This window comes from Pongo pygmaeus, chromosome 21, assembly GCF_028885625.2.
Source record: "Pongo pygmaeus isolate AG05252 chromosome 21, NHGRI_mPonPyg2-v2.0_pri, whole genome shotgun sequence".
Taxonomy (NCBI): Eukaryota; Metazoa; Chordata; class Mammalia; order Primates; family Hominidae; genus Pongo; species Pongo pygmaeus.
The window spans coordinates 19,905,938-19,928,081 of NC_072394.2; the positions used below are offsets into that span (position 1 = coordinate 19,905,938).

Here is a 22,144-nt window from a genome sequence, read left to right on the forward strand (position 1 = left end):
AGACCCCACGTTTCACTGAGAGGAGTATCAGGGCCATCTCCAGGAATAGATGTGGGATGGGAAGTAGTGTTGTGTCCACCTTTAGAAACGATGATCTGACACAGATACTAAAAAACAAAATACTCCGATTACTTGCTCTACACACAATAGGTCTTTAGATCACAAAATAATGAAAAGTAGAGCCTTCTCTTACCAGAAATTTATCTAGATCTATTTTTTTAATACATGGATTTTCTAGAGTGCTATGGTTTGAGTATGAATTATTTGTTCCCACCAAAACTCATGTTGAAATTTGATCCCCAATGTGGCAGTGTTTGGAGGTGGGGCCTAGTGGGAGGGGTTTGCGTGATGGGGGCAGATCCCCATGAATGGCTTGGTGCTATTCTTGAAGTAGTGAGTTCTTTCTTCCTTGAGACTGGATTAGCGCTCCAGCCAGAGCAGGTTGTTATAAAGCAGGGTTCCTCCTTCTGTTTGGTCTCTTTCCCTGCATTTACACTTCCCTTTTGACCATCTCTGCCATGTTATGATGCAGCACAAAAGCCCTTACCAGAAGCCAGGGCCACGGCCTTGAACTTCCCAGCTACAGAACTGAGCTAAATAAACCTCTTTCCTTTATAAATTACCCAGTCTCAGGTATTCTGTTATAGCAACACAAAACAGACTAAGACACATAGTCTTAATTATTTTCCAATGTCTGTATATATTCTTAGTGTGTCAAATTGTTCTTTAAAAGTATCTTCTAGAGTGTGGTGCTATACTTGAGTCCATAATGCAGAATCTGGAACATAGATTGATAGCACCAATTTTGTCCATTAGGTGGATGCATTTGTCATTACGCAAGGAAATTGTAGGTCTTTGGAATTTTCTTCAATTCCATCTCTCTCCAATGTTTTCACTGAAAAGATAGAAAGGAAAAGTGGGAAAAACTTGGAAGTTTCAGGTCCTTGTAGATCTAGTGACTTCTCCAGACTTATGCAGAAATCAGTGGCAAAGCTAATTTCGATATAATTTGGATACAGCTTTTTATTGCCTTACTTCTTTTTTTCTTTATTTCGTACAGTAATATCTCCTTTAAAGAAAGAGCCCTTTTAGCAAGTGTGTGTATACAACATAGAAATGGTACCACAACAAATGACAGAAGACTGAACGTGGCTGAGTGTTACTCAGGAGCTAAACAATGGAGTTTTCCATACCTAGAGGAGTCTGGAAGCAAGAGCTACTGACTCAGCAGCTCAGTGCGGTTGGAGCTGGATCTCTATAGTCCTTGTGGCCTTCCCCTCCTGGCTCCCAGATGGCTGCTACTGCCCCCGCTATCACATCTGAGGTCAAGGCAGGAAGTGAGAAAGGTGGACAGAGACCCCCCAGGAGACGTCTTTGGCCCAAGCTGTGTCTCGTGGCCACCCTTGGTAATAAGAAAGTATGGGGTACAAGTGAGGATTTAATGAGAACTTAACTCTTCCACCCTCCAGGTGAAGGTGGGCAGGGTGAAGCACTGACATCCAGCAGTGGGTCCCCCATTCAGCCAGGGAGGGTCACCCCAGCTCTCAGTGACAGGCGTGCCAAGGCCACATCACAGGGTAGGTGTGGGAAGGGAAGACTGGGTGTGTTTATGAAATCAAAAGAACAGTCAGTGGTTTGCTGGTGGGTGTGAGGTTGGGTGTGGTGTGTGGGCAGGACGGCACAAGAGGGGGCAGGGTGGGTGCTGGAGAGGCGGCAACCCCCATGCCTGGGCTGGGGAGCCAGGTGGAGCCCCTGGGCTGATGCCATTGCTGCTGATCCATAGACTTTGAGTAGCACAGGTCCAGAGTGGTTCTCAAGTTTTGCTGCATGTTAGATTCACCTGGGGATATTTAACAATTGGTTTATACACAAATAATGTGAAGACCAAAAATTGAGTTTAGTTTATAATATTAAAGCAGCAGCTGAATCAGTTTTGCTTACTGAAATATCTGTTCAAGCACCATTCCTCAAACTCTAATGCACACACACAATACCTGGGGATTTGCAGGCATGCGAGCTCTGGTCCAGTGGGTCGCTGGAATCCGGGAGTCTCCATTTCTTTTTTTCTGTCTTTTATTTATTTATTTATTTATTTATTTAATTTTTTTTTGTTTGTTTTTGTTTTTTTGTGATGGAGTCTCACTCTGTCACCAGGCTGGAGAGCCGTGGTGCTATCTCGGTTCCCCGAAACCTCCACCTCCCAGGTTCAAGTGATTCTCCTGCCTCACCCTCCTGAGTATCTGGGACTACAGGTGTGCGCCAACGCGCCCAGCTCATTTTTGTATTTTTAGTAGAGACCGGGTTTCACCATGTTGTCCAGGATGGTCTCGATCTCCTGACCTCGTGATCCACCTGCCTTGGCCTCCCAAAGTTCTGGGATTACAGGTGTGAGCAGCCGTGCCCAGCTGAGAGTGTGCATTTCTAACAAGTGCCAGTGATGACAGTGCTGCTAGCCCGCAGGACACGCTTTGCGCAGCCGGGGAATCATGGGCCAAGGTGCGGGGAGAGGGTCGGTGGATGTGGGGTGGGGGTATTCGGGAGTAGTTGTCCCTGGCTGGGCCACGGGAGGGAAGAAATGGCTTCAGCTGGAGAGGCCAGCAACACAGAACTTGCAGACTTTCACTTACGGTTTAATTTGCCTTAAGTAAACTTATATAACCTGGATTTTGGGTCAAGAAATATAATATGCTTAAAATTGGTCTTATGTAACAATATAATAAAAAACAAATTTTTACCATCCTTTTATTTAAACATTTGGAGGTGGAAAATCAGGCTGTAGTTGGCAACTGCTATGCTTCTGGGTTTACTGAGGTGAGTGTTGCAAGAGACACAGCAAGAGCCCAGGCTCACAAGGGATGATGGTCCAGATGCCAGCTCTGTCCCTTACAGCCCCGTGGCCATGCTGAGTTATCTGCTCTGGTTCCTCCATCTCTAAGTGAGAGATGAGTGCTGTTATCTCAAGAATGTGAGGTAATGCCCTGCAAAGGGTCCAGCGCACTTTTTTCATGCAGTGGGACTACATAAATGAATCCATGTCCACATGGAAATGCCCCCCACGTGCACACAGGTGTGTATGTGTACATGTATATGTGTGTGTATAAGTATGCATCTATGCATGCTAATATTCCTTCCTTCTGGAATATTTGGCCCCATGTGATGTGTTTGTAACAGGGGCTGCAACACTTCCTCTCATCCTGCTGCACACAGCCCAGCCCTTGGCACTGTGACATTGCCACAGCTCCCGTCAAGAAGAGGAGGTCCTGGGATCTGGATCTGGACTGACCCCATAACTGGCTTGGAGCACTACAAGGAAGTGAAAGTGGCGATGGACCCATTCTGAGGTGGCACAGCCAGCAGCTGTCCAAACACGTCGGTGAGGCTGTAGTGTGCCGATCTACTCCAGCTGACTGTGACTTCATCAGTGACCCCAGGAGAGACCAGCCAAGAATCAAGCATCCCAGCGCAGCTTCACCTGCCAACCTAAAAAATGAGATGACTCCATTTTAACCCACCAACTCTTAGGGTGGTTGGTTACACAGCAAGTAATAACAGATGGCTAGAGAAAAATGGACTAAAAATATCTCTGCATAATACTCTATATTTACACTCAACTCAACAATATAGCCCTTGAGTAAATGTTGGAAGGGAATTCAGCTGGTTGTTTATTGCTCCTGCAGAAAGGAAATGTGGGAAATAATTCAGCCGGGATCCTGGCCCTGGTAAAAGGCAAGGCACCATGCGAGGTACTGCATTCACAATGAACCAGACATGAGAGCCAAACAGACATTTCCCATTTGTGCACACATACAAAGTGCTTCGCACAGTGCCTTGTGGGGTGCCCCCGCTTCTCTTCAGTGCTCCACGTCTGTTTGTAACTCACTGTAGCTCTCACTACCTGGTGGTGTGCCGACAACAATGGTAGACCAGCTGGACAAGTCCCAGAGTGGGGAGCAGAGGGAACACTTCATCCGCTTCAAGCCCTTCTGCAGGCTCCAGGCACAAACTGATGAAGGACAGAACTCTTTTGTCCTGCCAGAGCCAGAGGGTGTGGACACCAGAGGAGCCGTCCCAGGGCATCACATTGGCTCTTGCCCAAAAAAGGTGAGTCCTCGTTTGTTCAGCCTTTGCCAAGAATTCTATATCCCAGGCAGGCTCACGGTGTCTCATCGATGAGCTAAGTGGGACCAAGGTGTGTGAGTGTTTCACAGGACAGAAGTTAAATGTGGAATATACTTCCTGCCTGGACTCTCAGCTGAAACATCTCTCCAGTATCTGCTGATGTCTTTAATGCCAGGCCTGGTGCCAGAGCATCCCTGGGCGCTCGGCGGAAAGGGACACGCCTCACTCCACAGCTCTGGAATGGGGCATTGGTCCTGGGATCAGGATTTCCCTCCTGTTCTACGTGAAAAGCCTCTTCCCCCGTTAGTCATCATTTCCCTGCTGTGGCTGAGCCCTGTCCCCTGGTCTTGGCAAGTCTAAGCTTCTGTGGAGGCTGAGATTCCTGCAGGTGTCCTGACCCAGAACTGAACATCCAGCTTCTTTTAGAAGGCAGTGTTCTAGAAATGTGGAGGCCACCTTCCCATCTGTATACATGCACACACACACACTCATGGGGGCACACAGACACATACATGCACACATACACTCACATGGACACAGACACATGCATGCACACATACACTCACATGGACACAGACACATACATGCACACATATGCTCACATGGACACAGACACATACATGCACACATACACTCACATGGACACAGACACATGCATGCACACCGACACGTAGATACATGCACACACACAGACACACATGCATGCACACATGTGCTCACAGGGACAGGCACAGTCACATGCAGGCACACACAGACACATGGACACACAGATATAGACGCATACACACACACAAGACACATGCATGCACACACAGACACGTGGACACAGATACAGATACATGCGCACACAGACATGGACACACAGACACATAGATACATGCACACACAGAGGCACATGCACACAGACACATACATGCATGGACACACAGACACATGGACACATAGACACAGATACATGCACACACACACACATACATGCACACACATGCTCACAGGGACAGGCACAGACACAGGCACACACCACAGTCACATGACCACACACAGACACATACATGAATGCACACACACATGCTTAAACAGACATACATTCACCACACACACTTACATGGACACAGAAATGCACACACAGACACACTTATCCCCTGAACAGTAACCTCCCACCTGTGTGGCTGTCACTGCGGCATGGAGGGAGGAGGGAGTTGCCACTGGGGAGCCAGGGGCCTCCAGCCAAAGGACAGTGTGTGGTTCAGGGACAGACTCGAGCACCAAGTCAAGAATGAGAAGTTCTGACCACAGCCACTGGAGTGCATTAAGAAGCGCTGTGGGCTGTTTTGTGTCGTCACCAAGCAGGCCTGGCCGCCGGTGCTGCAGTGCATCAGAGCGCCGGATTCATCTGGTGAGGGTGAGGCGTGCCATCTGTGTGTGGCCCCCGAGCTGAATCCACCACATCTGCTCCCACAAATAACAGAAGAGAGAGGCAGGGGAGTGTGCAGCCAAAGACAGGGGCCAGAGAGGCACCCACCAGGATACCTTTGGGGCCCTGCCCCCTTTCCTGTTCCATCCGCACACTCTGGGCAGTGACAGGGGCAAGGCAGAAGGCCCAGGGGAGTGCCTCTGCGGGGTCTGGTTTGTCCTGGAGGGATCAGTGTGTTTCCATGCCTGAATGAGGAACATGCAGATCACAGTTCCCAGAGTGCTTTATGTAAAGCTTGTCTTTGTGGCTTCTTGATTTTTATTTATAGAGAGCTATTTCACCTAAAATAGCAGTTACGCCTTGCCTATGAGCCCACGAGGATGGGATTTGCTCTTGGCAGTTTGGAAATGAAGAGAGGCCTATAGGAGGGGAAACCAAGTCACAGTCCTCATGGGAAAGGTGGTTTGGGGCTGGAGCAGGCAGTGGAAGGGGCTGGGCATAAAGAAGGCTGTGTCTGGGGCTCTGCTGCCAATGTGCCCGGGCTTGGACCCTGGCTCACCCCTAGCCCTTGGGAGATCATTCAACCTCTCTGTGCCTCAGTTTCCTTATGAATGAAGCGAGCACACCAGTTATCCCTCCATGGTGTCGTCAGGGCAATTACCTGGATGAGAGATGTGCAGTGCTCAGCAGGATTGTCACGAAGCAGGGGCCAGCATGACAGCTGTGGCTAGGACTCCTTATGTGGGGCCTCAGCGCCTCATCCAAGACTAGCACCAGGGAATGGGCTGATCTGAGCCCTTCATATGGCAAGTGAAGCTCTGCTAGGAACCTGGAAGCGCCAGGCTCCAGGGCAGCACAGAGGAGGGCAGGCAGATGTCAATCAGCAAGCCAAGCCCCACAGTCTGGAAATTTGCACCAGTGTGAGTGGAGGTGGGGCCAGGGAGGAAGTAAATCCCAGAGGAGAAGGCCTGGGCCAACATTTTAGAGCCCAGCGGCAGTACTGAGCCCACTTAGGGAGGTGCCATGGAGTCATGGCCCCTGGAGCTTCTCGTGCATCTGGTTGCTGTGGCAGGTAAGGGTTGGCCATTGAGGACCAGGGTCAGGAAAGGACAGGCGCCATGGCGTGCAATAACCCTTATGGGATTGATAGTAAAACATACGGAAAATATGTTTCAACAGCAAGCACCGCTGCCTCAGTCCTTAAGATGCTAACCAGTTGGCTCCAGTGAGTGTGAGGTCAGCCGCAATCCATTTTGGGAATTCTTTGAAGGCACAAGTGGTGACTCGTGGAATACTTAATAAAGCAAAGTAAGGGTTGCCCCTGGAGAACAGAGGTCTGTACAGGCTGGGAGAGCAGCCAGGAGAGGACAGGATGCCCGAGTCTTTTTGCAGGGCCAGTCATGTCCGAACAACGCCAGTTCACTTGCCGTAGGTTGACAGGTGCAGAAGATGAAAGAGTGGCGAGCCTCAGATGCTATTGCCTTGATATTATTAGCTCCTGATTCTGACAGCGCAGGGCCCGGCCCAGGGCACAGCTGCGCACAGGGTTAGCAGCATGCCCTGCTGCAGGAGGGATTTGCCTTGTCACCATCCCCATAGCAGACCCAGGACAAGGTCCGTCACGTTCCTAATGCCAGGGGATGTGACATATACATCCCTCAGTGGCTTCCAGGTGCAGACCCAACACTGACACTGACCTTACAGTCAAATGGCAAAGTAGGAAATCCAACCGTAACACCAGCAAAGGACACTAGCTTGACAGCACTTTGGAGTATCTGGAGGAAATTAAAAGTATGGTTATGCTTGAAGACATTTCACTAAGTCATAAGTCTCTGAGCTCCTGGGCACATCAAGATTTGTGTCATGCACTTTCTGGGAAGAAAACAAAATGGAAAATGAGGACCTTCCATCAGGAAGCTCATCGTTTCCTTCAATGCAAGTAGTCTTTGAAAACAAAAGCAAAACAAAACAAAAACCATAAAAAATACAAGAACAAGAAATGCTGAAGACAGGTGGAAAGAATGAAAATAGGACTGAAGCAGGCATGTGCGCTAGGCAGAGCCAGGCACATGCCTGCTGAGAGGACCCCACTAACAGGTGACCCAGTCAGGAGGCCCCCGGCCGGCTCCGTGTGAACAGATCCTCCCATCTTGTCGCGTCCGTGTCCACAGTGAAACTCCAGGCACTGCAGGGACGCTGGGGAGAGCCTTCCCCATCCACACCCCCTTGGAATGTGCCCACCCCTTTTCGCTGTTCTGGTGGGCTTTTGGTTTCTTGTCAGGGTTGGGGCTCTGCCAAGTAGCCACAGTGAACACGGAAAGCAGCCCTTGAGCCTGGTCTTCAGCGAGAGTTGCTAAGGGGTGGCTGGGAGATGAGGAGGGTAGGCCCAGCCCCACTGCCTCTGCTGTCTGGTTCGAGATCAGCGGCTGGCCACCACAGGGGACATGTGCATTGTCATCTATCTTGGGAAAGACTTTGGTAAACCTCCAAGTTTCAAAGGAAAAACAAAACCTCACAGTGGCTCCCCTGCAGGATAAAGGACAGCACTGCCTTCTGTTTTCTTCAGAGGCTGGCTTGAGCCAGATTTGCATAATCCCCCGCCTAGCCCTGAGCTGGGGAGAGAGTGTAAGAGCAGCCTCAGATAGGGTCCTTAGATCCTTAGTGCAGTCCCCACAACCGCCCCCTCCACCCCTCCTTCCCCTGCTACATTGCTGGAGTGTGAGAGGCCTATAAGACCAAAGGGCTGCCCAGGGGAGGGGCCCAGCACCCAGCTTACCACCTGCACACCCGTCCCCCTTTCTCCATCTTCCTTCCCCTTTGCCTTGCCTCTCCCTGCATCCAGCCAAAGTCCAACTGCGCCCTTCAACCTAAAAGCCAAATCCTCTAAGCAAAAGAACTGACACATTTTGCAAAGTGGCAGGAATTCAAGGTGCTGATGCACACGATGCTGGGCATGGCTTTGTGTGAGATTGAAGCATTGGTGGGGATGATCCTGTTGTGCTAATTTCACTAATGACTGGAGAAGAGAAAATCTATAAGGCTTCAGGCAGGTAAGGGATATTGAAATTCAAGGCCATCAAAATATTGAGATGCCCTCGGAAAATTTAGGGAAACCTTTGAATATTTCTGCATAAGTCATTCTCTTTCCTGTTTGTGTCAAAGTCAATTTCGTTGGAAAAATTACACAAGCAAACCTAAATGACACTTGATCATTTTTCACTCCAATTAGCACATACTTATAATCCAAATAATGTTAAAAGCTAAGCAAATTCACTTTCCTAGTTGTGGGTTTCCTTTATTGGCATGAAGCTGAACTGGCCCTCGTGTGCACACATCCACGTGCATGGGCACACACGCATGCACTTGCACACACATCCACGCACAGGCATGGAAACACGCATGCACACACACGGGTGGACACACAGACATGCACAGGCACACACAGGTACACACACATGGGCACACACACATCCACATGCACACATGGACACATGCACACATGCAGGTACACACACTGTGGTGAAGTTTGCTTCCTGGTTTAAGTAGATTTGTTTTAACTACATCTTCCCCAATATTAAATATCCTTGAGGGTTTTGAGTTGCAGGCTCCATGAGAGGGTTTTTGTCTGGTTTTGTCACTGCTCTGTCAACGGGGCCTGAAATCTAGCACCTAGAAGATGCTCGAATGCTCAGTGGAGTTGGTGAGCAGTGGAGGGTGGTGGAGGAGGAGCAGAGCACTGTCTTGACACTGTAGTGTGAGGAGCTTTACCCCACCCTCAGGGGACCACTGGGCAGCCGCAAGCTCAGAGGGGAGGTGTGGCCAGGTGCTGGAGTCACCACCAGCATTGGAAGAGCACTGAGCCCCCGGGCTGGCCGTGCTCAGTAGGTAGTGAGAGAAGGAAGAAAAGATAGAGGAGGGGTCTTGGAGTCATCCCAACGTGTGGAGGCCCAGAGGAGGAGACCCAGCCCTGGAAGCTCGGGACAGAGCCTCGGACACTGGCCTTTTGAGATCCCTGGCTCTGGCAGCTTGGCTGGTTGCATCCCGGCCACACCCTTGCTCGCTGGGTATGGGGAGGGAGGATCTGGGAGAGAACTGGGTTTGAACACAACAGAGGCTTCACCAGCAGAGTACAAGGGCAGGGAAGAGGGCCGGGGCGGGGCGGCGCGCACGGCCGAGGACTGGATCACTGAGTACAGATTGAGCAGCACAGCAGGGCAGTGTGTGTGGGACTCGCGGTGTAAGGGAAGATAGTGAAGGATGGAGGATTGAGCGCACAGTGTCAGGGAAGCTGCTGGGGGCGTGAGCAGGGAGGAATGCTGAGAAGAGTGGCCTTAGAACCACACAGCTAGAGGAGCTGGCAGGTCCGAGGGTGGCTGTGGGAGTGGACGGCTCAGGAGGAGCAGCAGGAGAGATGATAGAAGTGGGGCGTGACGAGCTCAAGAAGCTAGCACGTTGGGTGGGCATTGAAGTCACAGAGAGTGGCGTAGGCAGTGGTGGGTGAATGGACAGGGTGCCTGGTGCTGACATCACTCATTCCTGGGGGACTGGTGCCACCAAACATCTGTGAAATTGAGCCCTGAGGGACGAGGAAGAACAGGATGCAGGGAACAGACCTCCCCGGGAGAGGTGCACGTGGCTGGGAGGGTGGGCAGGACTGGCGGCAGCAGGGACCGGGGCCCTGAGGAGCCACCCTACTCACCCTGTCCCTTTGCCCTGCAGAAGGCTGGCCTGACTGCCCAGAGGAACCCCTGCTGTGCTGGCTTCGGGGACCTCAGATGTGACGGGCACCTCCAGCCTGCTCCATGTCCCGAGAAAGGACCTGGTGGCCTTCTTCTCCTCTGAGGGAGGCCCAGAAATGCCCTTGGTTCCCTGGCAGGGTGCAGGGCCTCCTCAGCCCTCTGAGTTTTTGCATTAATGTAGGACCCTCTGTCAGGAGTGACTCCTGCTGCCTCAGTCCAGGTCCTGGGTTCTCATTCATTCTATAACCGTGCTCTGGTCAGTTAAAAAGGTAGAACTCAGTTACAAGAACAGTCACTAATGCATCTGCGGTAGTCATGGTCATTGACAGCTGTATTTATTATGCTTAACACTGTAAATTTAAACTAAGACAAAGATACGACGCAGTACAATGGCCATGTTCCTCTACTAGGGTGGGATTTGCCACTTAAACTTTGTGACCCACTTTTATGACATTCTCAGGGACATCAGAAGGGAGGGTGGATTTCCTGTCAGCTGTTTCAGAAGACAGGACTACCCTCCAGGCCCTCAGCTCACTTCTGACCTGCCCTCTGGTCTGCCCCTGGCTTGCTGGAGGCCAGCCACTTGGCCACTTTTAGAGGGTCACCTCCCCATTCACTGCACATGACACTTATCCAAGGCCACCCCCACCCCAGTTTATCCCTCAGGCATCACCCCAGTTATAGTCCCAGCCCGCTTCATCCAGTTTCCCGAGCTGACGGATTCTCTGTCATGCAATGGCAGCGAGGCTGGGAATGTGGCCTGTGGTCTGGGACCAGGAGGGCGGCTGTGATGATCCACCTTTCCCTGAGATGCTGACTCACAACCCAGCCTCCAACAGCAATGCGCATAGCTGGAACAAACACGCCAGAGAACATCCCCTTGAGAAAGTGCCTTGGGGATTTATTTGGACAGAACAAGGATCAAGTCCTAGGACTAGGACTTCACGTTCTTCATGCACAAAACGAGAGTAATTGAGTTCTAAAGTTGACGGGACTCACATGCAATCACATTGGTGAGGTGGGCCAACCCCCTGGCCAAATGCTGGGCAAGGAGAGCTGCCTGGGAAATGGAGGTAGTTATTATTTCTGTTTTTATTTTTATTTTATTTATTTATTTATTTATTTATTTATTTATTTATTTTTGAGATGGAGTCTCACTCTGCCGCCCAAGCTGGAGTGCAGTGGCACGATCTCGGCTCACTGCAAGCTCCGCCTCCCGGGTTCACACCGTTCTCCTGCCTCAGCCTCCCAAGTAGCTGGGACTACAGGTGCCCGCCACCATGCCTGGCTAATTTTTTGTTATTTTTAGTAGAGACAGGGTTTCACCATGTTAGCCGGGATGGTCTCGATCACCTGACCTCGTGATCAGCCCGCGTCGGCCTCCCAAAGTGCTAGGATTACAGGCATGAGCCACCGAGCCCGGCCATATCTCTGTTTTTAAAAACTGGGGTTGACTGCATATTTCAGGAACAGCAAGAAAGGGAACCCATCCTTCGCTTTTCCCTGTGAATGTTAATGTGAGGATACACTTGTCCGTTCTGCCAGCTGTGGCGTTGATGGGACCGCATTGAATCTATGGCTGAGTTTGAGAAGTGTTGCCGTCTAATGATACTCAGTTTTCCGGTTCATGAACACGGCTATCTCTCCATATACTTAGGTCTTCTGTGATTTCTTCCAATGAGATGTCTTGTAGCTCTCAGCAGAAAAATGTTTCATTTCTTTTGTTAAATTTAATTCCTTAAGGTTTTATCCTTTTTGATTCTAAAAGCATGGGTTTATATAGTGGAATAAATGTGGATTTTGGCGTTGGGCACACCTGGGTGTAACTCTTACTGACCAGGTTTGTAATGCAGGGCAAGATACTGTTTTGTTTTGTTTTTTCTGAACATCTGTTTTCTCATCTATAAAATGGGCATCATAATTCATTTCTACTTGGCTTAGTGAGATGATCACTTGGGATAACGTATGTGAAAATACACAGCACAGTGTGGTAAATACTAGTTTCCTTTCCCAGATCTACAGTAAAGCTTATCCTGACACTAAAGCACAATCTCCCCTGACACAATATCCCCAGAGTTGGGGGAGAAAAAAAGATCTGTTTGCTTTCACTTTTGTACTTTAAATATTTAAGATTTTTCTTACCCTTATTTTTTCTTTAGTGATGTAATTTTTATCTATTTCTAATTCTCAGTTTCTGCGCCTTCCCCCTCAAAATCCTCCTGGTACCTTTGAGTTTCTAGATCCAGCCTTAGTAGGCTTGTTAGAGTTTTATATCTTCACAGTAGCACTAATACCATTTGCTTAATTTACTATTTCATTGCTAGCTCATGTTTTCTTAGGAGATAGAATTTTATCAGAATTTTATTATTCTGTTTTTACATATTTGAAATGAGATGATTGACGTCCAGGCCCTGTGAATCAAGTAAGTTTTTTCTGCTTCTCTCTTTTTCTTTTCTTTTCTTTGTTTTGTTTGTTTGTTTGTTTGTTTTTGTTTTTGTTTTTGTTTTTTTTTAAGACAGGGTCTCTCTGTGTTGCCCAGGCTGAGTGCAGGGATGCGACCTCGGCTCACTGCAATCTTCGCCTCCCAGTTCAAGCAATTCTTGTGTCTCGGCCACCCGAGTAGCTGGGACTACAGGTGTGTGCCAGCAAGCCTGGCTAATTTTTGTGTTTCTAGTAGAGATGGGGTTTCACCATGTTGGTCAGGCTGGTCTTGAACTCCTGGCCTGAAGAGATCTGCCCACCTTGGCCTCCCAAAGGGCTGGGATTACAGGTGTGAGCCACTGTACCCGGCCTCGGTTTCTCTTAATTTAGTATTTGTTTTCTTTTAAATCACAAATGGGCTTCTTAGATTTCAGGGCAGTTGGGGTCTTGGAAGGGATTGAACTAGTCTTCTATGTGCACTGTACTGCCCATGCCATACAGAGGGGAGGTAAGAACAGATGGAAAAGCAGCATTTCTTCAGGAACCTGGGGTCTCTGCCCAAAGTTAAATGGATACAAGGGCTTCTAGGCAACCCTGGGGCCCACTGCTGTTAAAAAGAAAAACCAGGAGCTGGTGAAGAATGTCAGCTACAGGGGCTGAAGAGCAGAGTTTAGCTTATGGCCCCAGAGTGTATTTGAAGATCATGCACTATTCTGATTTTATATGTGATCTGTGGATCCACTTCTGCCTGAACGAGATGGAAAACAATGGCTAAGTGCTGACAGTAAAGAGCTCTTTCAACCTGGATTGTCCAGACCCATGATCTTACACTGGAATCTCAACACAGGCCGTCATATAGAGCAGACTTGGCCATCAGCCAAAGGCACGGGCAGGTTATTTAAACACCAGAATCTCACAGCCCTCATTCCAGGGTGGTTTCCCACATGCTGATCTCATAGCCCAGGCCCTGAAGAGGTGTCCAGTCAGCAGACTCTTTAAACAAAAACAAATCAGCCGACTTTACTGAAGTTTGATTGACACACAAAAAGCTGTGCATGTTTAATGTGTGCAACTTGAGGAATTTGGACCTTAGTGTACACTCCTGAAGTCATCAACATACTCTATGCCATCACTTCATCACTATTCATCACTTCCAAAAGCTTCCTCCAACCCTGTTTATTTATTATTAGTAGTAGTAGTATTTGTGATAAGAACACTTAACATAAGATCTACCCTCTTAGCAAAATTATAAGTGTATATTATATAGTGCTTAAAATTTTGTCCTTTAGATTTCTACGTTAGCCATAGGCGCTGAGCTGCACAGTAGCTTGCTAGGACTTTGTCATTTTGTATAACCAAAACTTTGTGCCTCTTGACCAACACCTCCCCGTTCCCATCTCCCATTGCCTGCCTCTGGCAGCCACCATTCCACTCTCTGCTGCTGTGAGTTTAACTATGTTAGATTCCTCATATCATATATGTAGATGTGTCCTTGTGTGTAACCGTGTTCCACTTAGCATAATGTTCTTCAGGATTCCTCATGTCATATATGTAGATGTGTCCTTGTGTGTAGCCGTGTTCACTTAGCATAATGTCCTTCAGGCTTGTCCATGTCACAGAGGTCAGGATTTACCTCTTTGGTAAGGTTGACCAGTGTTCCGTGGTGTGTACACCACCTTTTTTTCCTTCATTTGTCTATCAGTGGGCCCTTAGGCTGCTTCCGTGCCTTGGCTGTTATGAAGAATGCTGCAGGGAACACGGGTGTGTGGCGTCCAGACACACAACCAGAAGCAGGATTGCCAGGTCATAGGGTAGTTTGAGTTTCCATTTTTTGAGGAACTGTTTTCCCCAGTGGCTACACCAGTCAGTAGACTCTCAGTAGGCACTAGTTTCTCCTGTTTTGTTTGTTTGTTTGTTTGTTTTGAGACGGAGTCTCGCTGTCGCGAGTGCAGGCTGGAGTGCAGTGGCACGATCTCGGCTCACTGCAAACTCTGCCTCCCAGGTTCGAGTGATTCTCCTGCCTCAGCCTCCCGAGTAGCTAGGATTACAGGTGTGCAGCATCATGCCCAGCTAATTCTTGTATTTTTAGTAGACATGGGGTTTCACCATGTTGGCCAGGCTGGTCTCGAACTCCTAACCTCAAGTGATCCGACCGCCTCAGCCTCCCAAAGTGGTGGGGTTACAGGCGTGAGCCACTGTGCTCAGCCTAGTGAAAGATGGGAGTCTTTCCTGATCCAGTTCAGCCACAAGTGGTCAGAGGAGGAACAGGACATGAGGTTTTATGTTCTCATTCTCAGGCCCAGTGGCACAGTTATTTCTGGCAGTGTCGAAGGATAATTAACTCATATTCACCACCACCCTCCTCTGCTACCCAGGCAAGCCTGCACTGCATACATCCATAAATGACGATTAGGATGTTTACCTATGAACATGAGAGAACTACCAACATGTGCCAACCTGTGATGACGTAAACACTTACAGCAACTAATGTGGACTAGAAGTGACATGTACGGACTGAGTCGGTACCTGTCCAGATTCACTGGCTTTGCCAAGAACCTAACTGTCCAAGCAGCCATTCTCCACGCCCTGCCCGGGCAGTGGCTACTCACTGGTGGGAGAGAAAGCAAGAAAGCAAAAGCATCCTTGATAAGGCAAGGAGTGAACACGCTCCCATCATGTAAAAATTCTGTACAACACAATGAAAATCTTTATACACAGTTCATATCAATATATGTAAGGCTGATTCCTGATTATCAGCCAAGGGATTGGGGTAATAGATGCCTTATAAATCATGCCAGTAATTTTCACGATTCTAATGCAAATAGCTACACTGAGAAGTGCCATCACCGCTCACTCCATACCCACTCATCTCCCCGGATTTAGTGAGAAGTGAAATGGCCCAAAGGTGGGCGTCAGGAAAGGGAACCCAAAAAAGGCCACAGCCAACCAGCCGTGTCCGGACTGTGGGTTTGCTGCCAAAGACTCCAGACTCAGCTTCTGTGCATCTGTGTCGACAAAAGCACCAGAACTTGCTAGCATCCCTGGTCCTCTTGGTGATGGTGATGTTTGATTTATGCATGTATATCTCTCAAATGGCATTTTAAATGATGCCAAATGTGATTCCTATGTTTCTTTAAAAGTGAATAAATATAATTCACAGAAGTCGTTGATAGAAAATGGCAGAAACCTTCTATGTTGCCAAAGAAAGGATGGAGTCCTTTTCTATCGAGTGCTGTTTTCATCCTTTTTCCATGAGTTTCCACAAAACATTGGGCTGTTCAGGCATTTCAGTATCAACTTAGAGAGTTGGCTGTTTCTAGTTGGAAAACAAAAGCAGATTCTTTTCTTTCTTTCTTTCTTTCTTTTTCTTTCTCTCTCTCTTTCTTTCTTCTTTCTTTTTTTTCCCTCTGTCTTAATTCAAGTAATGTGTGCCATGCTTGTTACAGATCATAAAACCCAAGCACACTGCTGTGTGCAGACACCACAGCATCCTTCTTTAGACTTGACCTCATGTCTGGCTCCACAACGTGCTTAGTTAAAGCTCAGCTTTTAAAATGATGGTCCTGTCAGCCATGTCCATTGGAACATCAGTGACCTGCCTGACCAAGGAGGACACTACAGAGTGTGGGATTTATATTTGGAAGCATGTACTGTGGAAGATTCATTCCTCATAAAGCAAAATAAATTGCATTTATGATCTTAGGCTGACAAGGTGTATGCACAACTCTGGGGAAGCTCTGAGGGAAAGTTTTCTAACTAGTGAAGAAATATTGAAAACAGAAGTGGGGTAGCTATCCAACTCTACCATGTAAACACTAAAAAACACAAGAAATGAAATTTGAAAAAAAGGTATTTCCTCAAACTGGCAAGCATACTAAAATAATTTGAAGCTTTTAGGAAAAGAAATCTACCTATCTATCTACTTATCTACCTATGTAGATATCATCTATCTACCTATGTAGACAGCATATTTACATATTCCATCTATTTTTGTATATTGTAAAGGTTATTTTGTACTTTACATATGTAGGGTATGCTTTGCTTTGCACATTGTACTTCTACTTATAATCTACTAAAACTCTTGAAGATGGCGATTCCTCTGGGATCTAAATGTCGTACCTGTAGCTTCCATATCCTCTGCAGCATGCACAGGGCAGTAGCCCCGGATGGCAGTGAAGACAGCACGTGTGAGGTGCTCTGAGCAGCAGGAGTGGATTCTGTGGATCGAATCTGTGAATCCAGTTCACAGATATCATTGATCACCCTTCAAGCTTATTTCAGGCCCTAAGCTGTGCTGTGCCCAGCCGTTTATGTGGCTGCATTTCTGATGGGAAGCTATATAGAGCAGGGACTGGGGACAGAGGTCCCAAGGCCACGCCGGCTGGGTTCAGATTCCAGCCTTGCCACTTATTAGCTGTGTGACCATCAGTGACATGCTTTGCCTCTCTGTACCTCTGTTCCATCTTCTGGAAATGGGGGTAGTAATAGAAAGTCCATGTCACAGGGGGTTATGATGTATTTCATGGTAAGGTGCTTGGTCCCTGTGCTTCCGATATTATTCATCTGTCATGCACTAGCCTCTGTCTTACAGAGTTAAAGAAGCACCCGCTTGTGATGTCTCATCCAGGAGAGTTTTATGCATCAGAGCAAGTAAGGCCGGTGCCCCAGGTGTACCCACTGGGCACTCACCTCTGCAGGCTCCGAGCTGCTTCTGGCTGACACCTGTGGCCTTTTTCCTGGGGATTCTTTTCCAGCAAGGGGAGACTGCTCTGCCCATGCTAGGGCAAGCTAAGGGCCGAGAACGAATGGCCCACGAGCAGCCCTTGGCCAGTGGCGGGCAGGATGTTGCTGGGCAGATGCCCCTGTCCTGATAGCTGTAAGTGAATGTCCTACACAGTCCCCCAGACGTTCCCACAGGGCTGAGCCCCAGCCACTGGCAGCAGCAACTGGCTTAACCGCACATACCCCTCACCTTCTTTCTGTTCCCTACCTTTCTTGCCCCTACCCAGTGCTTTCTGGAACCACCTCCCAAATGAACTGTATGCACTCAGATCCTCGTTGCAGGGCCAGCTTCCGGGAGGTCTTGGGCATCATCCTGGATGCAGGAGTCATAGCCTTGTGGAAGCAGCAGGCCTGTTCTGCGTCATCGGCTTTCTCCCCATCACTAAGTGAATCCTGTCCAGGACAAATGGCGAGCAGGGCTTGATGTGTCACGTGGGAGGCAGTGTCTCTTGGGAAGCATCTCTGCCTGTGCATCGATGCTGCTCTGATTCACAGAGCATCGGCCTGGCCTCTCCGGGATGAATCATACCCCGGGCACAGACAGGAATGAATGTCAGGGAGACAGAATCTCTCAGAATCCTCACCAGTGAATCTTCCCTGCAGAGTGCTGGGAAAGAATGACTTTGAAACAATCATTTATTTGACCCTGGCAGCTATTTCAGTGACTTTTAAGCAAGCTATTTTAGTGACTTTTAAGAGTTAGTGTCATTCCATGGATGTCCCATTCAAATCTTTGTTAAGAACATGCTAATTTGCTTTTCTGGATCAAATGCACATCCTCCAAGTACATTGCCATTTGGCTTCTGGTTAGGTTGGTGTGAAGGCCTTGGGGCTGTCCTCTCTGTTAAAGGAAATAAAATACAAAGGTCACTGAAGAAGAGAAGAGTGACAGTACTGATTCATACAGTGCCTGCTGACGTGTCTGGAAAGCAGAGCGCTGACATGCGAGTTTTGTCTTTGCATTTATGTTAATTCTGCTTTAAACTCTGGTAAATTAAGTAGATGTGAACTTCGGCACAATTATGTTCAGTGATCATTCAAGATGTCATAGCATGAAGCCCATCACACTTCCAAGTTTCAAGGGCCTTTTATCTGGAATGCATGAATGGACAGATTCATGGTCAGGGTCTCAGAAGCTTTGTGGTCTTCAGCTGAGCTTGGGAAGCAGACTGTGCCCTCATTCTTTCTTCTCCGTTGCTCCTTCCTGAGGACTGTGGGGGAAGGCAGGCGTCCCCTGCCAGAAGGCGGCTTGTGATGCCTGGAAATATAGCTGGGGATGCATTGCTTCTGCACGGTACTTATCACGCAAGGCAGGGTGGACAGGTGGCAATATAACAAGATTGGCTAACCAGCTAACTACATGCACAGGTGATCCTAACAAGGTGGAGGAAAAAGATTAGGAAAAATGAGATCAAACCAAGAGGGAGGTGAGTACCCTGAATATATTTTGGTGTCTAGAGCTGGCTGTGTGCTCAGCAGCAGTGCTGAGAGGGAGACACAATCAGCAGCATGACTCACAGTGTCCACGTGGTAAAAATAGACCAAGGGCTCAGAAGCTCGTCTACTTTTGCTCTGATATGGGATGCAGAGTTCTCATAGAAGCAATGAGCATCATCCCCCAAAATCCCCCAATGGGAATGCCTCCCCAGCCCCCCAGCGCTCCAGTCCCTCGGACCCTTTGCTAGCTTTCCACCGCTCTTATCTGCAGAACTCATTTATTGAGCTCATGATCTCAGCCCCCTGGCGCTCCAATCCCCCTGACCCTGTGCTAACTTTTCTACATCTCTTATCTGCAGAACTCACTCATTGAACTCATGATCTGCCTCTCATCTTTAGGTCAAGTGTGAGCTTCACAAGAACACAGGCTTTTTCTGGCTGCTTCCCTGCCACCCGCGGCACTGACAGCAGCGCCTACTGCAGGGTGCGTACTCGGGCATGACTTGTTGAATGACTGGATTGAAGACATTTCACGAGGATTGCAGGTCTGTGGGATCAAGGGAGAGCAGGTTTTTTTTTTTTTTTTTTGAGACAGAGTCTCGCACTTTTGCCCAGGCTGTAGTGCAGTGGCATGATCTTGGCTCACTGCAAGCTCCGCCTCCCGGGCTCACGCCATTCTCCTGTCTCAACCTCCCGAATAGCTGGGACTACAGGCACCCGCCACCACGCCAACTAATTTTTTGTATTTTTAGTAGAGACAGGGTTTCACCGTGTTGGCCAGGATAGTCTTGGTCTCCTGACCTCGTGATCCACCCGCCTCGGCCTCCCAAAGTGCTGGGATTACAGGCGTGAGCCACCACGCCCAGCCAGGAGAACAGTTTTATACTTTGCAGACTTTCATTGGTGTGGCTCTCTGATGGCTTGTTTCACTGCAGTGTAGATTGTGGCATAGGTAGCCCAGGGAGCAATGAAGTCGCACATAATAAAGAGACCCTATGCGTAGCAAAAAGGCTTAAAGGAACCCCTGGAAAGAAAACAGGGAAAGACAGGACAGAGACGCAGCGAAGGAAACCCAAGCCCAAGCAAGCCCGACTGAGCTCCCTTGGCCCTCTCTGGATGCCACCCTCACCCTGGCTGTAGGTCTCCATCTGTGGCTTGGAGGCTGCCTGGGGGCTGGGACCGGGGGCTGTATTGTCCCCGTGGTGGAGCATGGATGTTCTAGTTTTCAGTTTTCTTCAGAATCAATCTGGATCCAAACTTTAAAATCTGTAGCTCGTGAAGAACAGCTTCTACTTCAAAGAAGGCCAGTCATGCAGGAACATAGAGAGTTGGGGGATGTCAGAGTTGAGATGGAGACTAAACGGGGGTTGGCATATGCTGGCTCTCATGAGCTACACGAAAACCTTTGGTCTGTGCCCTGGGAGCTGGGTCACTGAAGTTCCTGCAGAGCTGCCACAGAACCAATTCCCCTTCTGAAAGACCCCGTGACTGCTGCACTAGCCCAGTAAGGATGTGGGGAAGCAACTAGGAAATCGTTGAAGTGGCCTGGGTGAGAGGATGGTAGATTGGTCCGGGGTGATGAGGGAGAAGAATCAGTAGGACTTGTTGATGCTTTGATTTTCATGGAGGAGGTGGTGAACAGATCCCAGGTGTGGGGCAAGGCCAGGTGAGCAGCGGCAGGGCTGTTCACAGACGTGGTGGGTGAGGAGCCAGCAGAGGGTCTGTGCGTGTCCAGCTTGCTAGCTGAGTGGTCATCGGCACAGGGTAGGTAGGTGGCACCACGGGCTACAGGGAGATGAGCTGGAAAAGGCTGAAGAGAGGACCTGGCAAAGAGCCACTGGGAAGACCTGGTTGGTGAGCAGGAAAACCAGCTAAGGGTGCGCAGCCCGGGGAGCCCTGGGGAAATTCTCTCAAGGAGAAGGAAGATGCCCAGGGTGTCATATTTGTCTGAGGTCGGACCTGGTGGGGAGAGGCGGTCATCCTCTGGACTCACTGGTGTTTAGGACCCCCTCAGTGGGGAAGGGGGGGCTCAGAGTGGCTCCTACATATCCAAACACCAGATCTGCCCCCCTTACTCAACCTAGCAGCTAAATTGGGGTGGATTTTAAGAATCCACATGGATTGTTCCCTTCTGGGGTTTTTGTAAATGGCACTGCAACATTTTTAATAAAATTTAAATTGCAGAGCAGACTGGGTCCTCATTCTTAGGCAATCTTAGGTGGCTTCCGCCCATATTTGCTGTTTCCATGTTTACTCCACTCGCCCGGGTCAGCTGTTTGTGCTGTCTGGATGCCTCTCAGTGTTCTCCTTAGGAGACCAAGTCCTGGACATCAGGGCACAGTGGGGCTGGGACTTATTTTAGAAGATCAGAAATCCAAATATAGAAAGTGAGATGCTAGACTTTCCCCTTGCAGCACTTGAAGCAAAGTTGCAAAAAATCCTGATGATAGAGACATGCCATTAAAAGAGTTGAAGCATTTTCAGTTGTCTCATTCTCCCTATTATGCCAGATTCTGTGGTTTGGTAGTAGCTAGATGCAGTCATGAAAACAGCACTGCTAAGGGGAAATGGTTTCTTTCTAACTGGTCCAGAACATAGGTGCCAGGATGGCAGGAATCAGAGAGGAGTCATAGCAAATGCTGAACCTCCAGTGCCGACCCCAAGAGTACGACTTAGCTCCCACCAACTCTCAAGCCCTGGCCCCAGTTTATCCTAAGTGCCTTAATTTGGCACCGCCAGGTCTGGTTCATAAATAACCTCCGGGAGGAATTTCCATGAAGGTGAACGCGGCTGCAGCTGAGAACATACCCATTGCCCAGGTAAGCGTCTGTCTGTCCAGGCATCCATATCCTTAGCAAGTTATAAGACGAGGGGCACGTGGAATAAGATGAGGTGAAACCTCTATCTAACTATGCCACATGCCAGGCGGCAGCACACCCACATACCCAAAAAGGGAAAGCATGACTGTGATGCCACGTCTGAGTTGTCAGGAAACCACTCCAGGTTTAGGAGATAGAAATTCCCCCAAGCGCCAAAGAGAGGGAGAGCATGGCCACAGTCCCCCTGGAGCCACCACAGCTGAGGGTGGCCAGTGCTTTGGGGTATTGGCACTGTTATTTTTTTTTCTTTGAAAACTAAAGCAATAAGATCTCAGACTCTGAAGTTTCTCTTGAAGTCCTATTAAGGTCCACCAGAAAAGGTCCTTCTCTGGAAGCCCAGCCTGGCCCTGCTG

General features: G+C 48.8%; 1 protein-coding gene across 6 annotated transcripts in view; it reads left to right on the forward strand.

The window, feature by feature from the left end:
• Positions 1 to 22,144, forward strand: part of SYNDIG1 (synapse differentiation inducing 1) — a 199,584-nt gene that overhangs the window by 15,591 nt on the left and 161,849 nt on the right. The window contains exon 2 of one of the 6 annotated variants that reach the window (XM_054468078.2): positions 3,172 to 4,101. The exons of 4 other annotated variants lie outside the window; for them this stretch is intronic. The gene's annotated coding sequence lies outside the window, so the exon portion shown is untranslated. Of the gene's footprint in view, positions 1 to 3,171; positions 4,102 to 12,877; positions 12,908 to 22,144 lie in introns of those variants that run through there. One more of the 6 variants, XM_054468079.2, reaches the window with a different exon arrangement.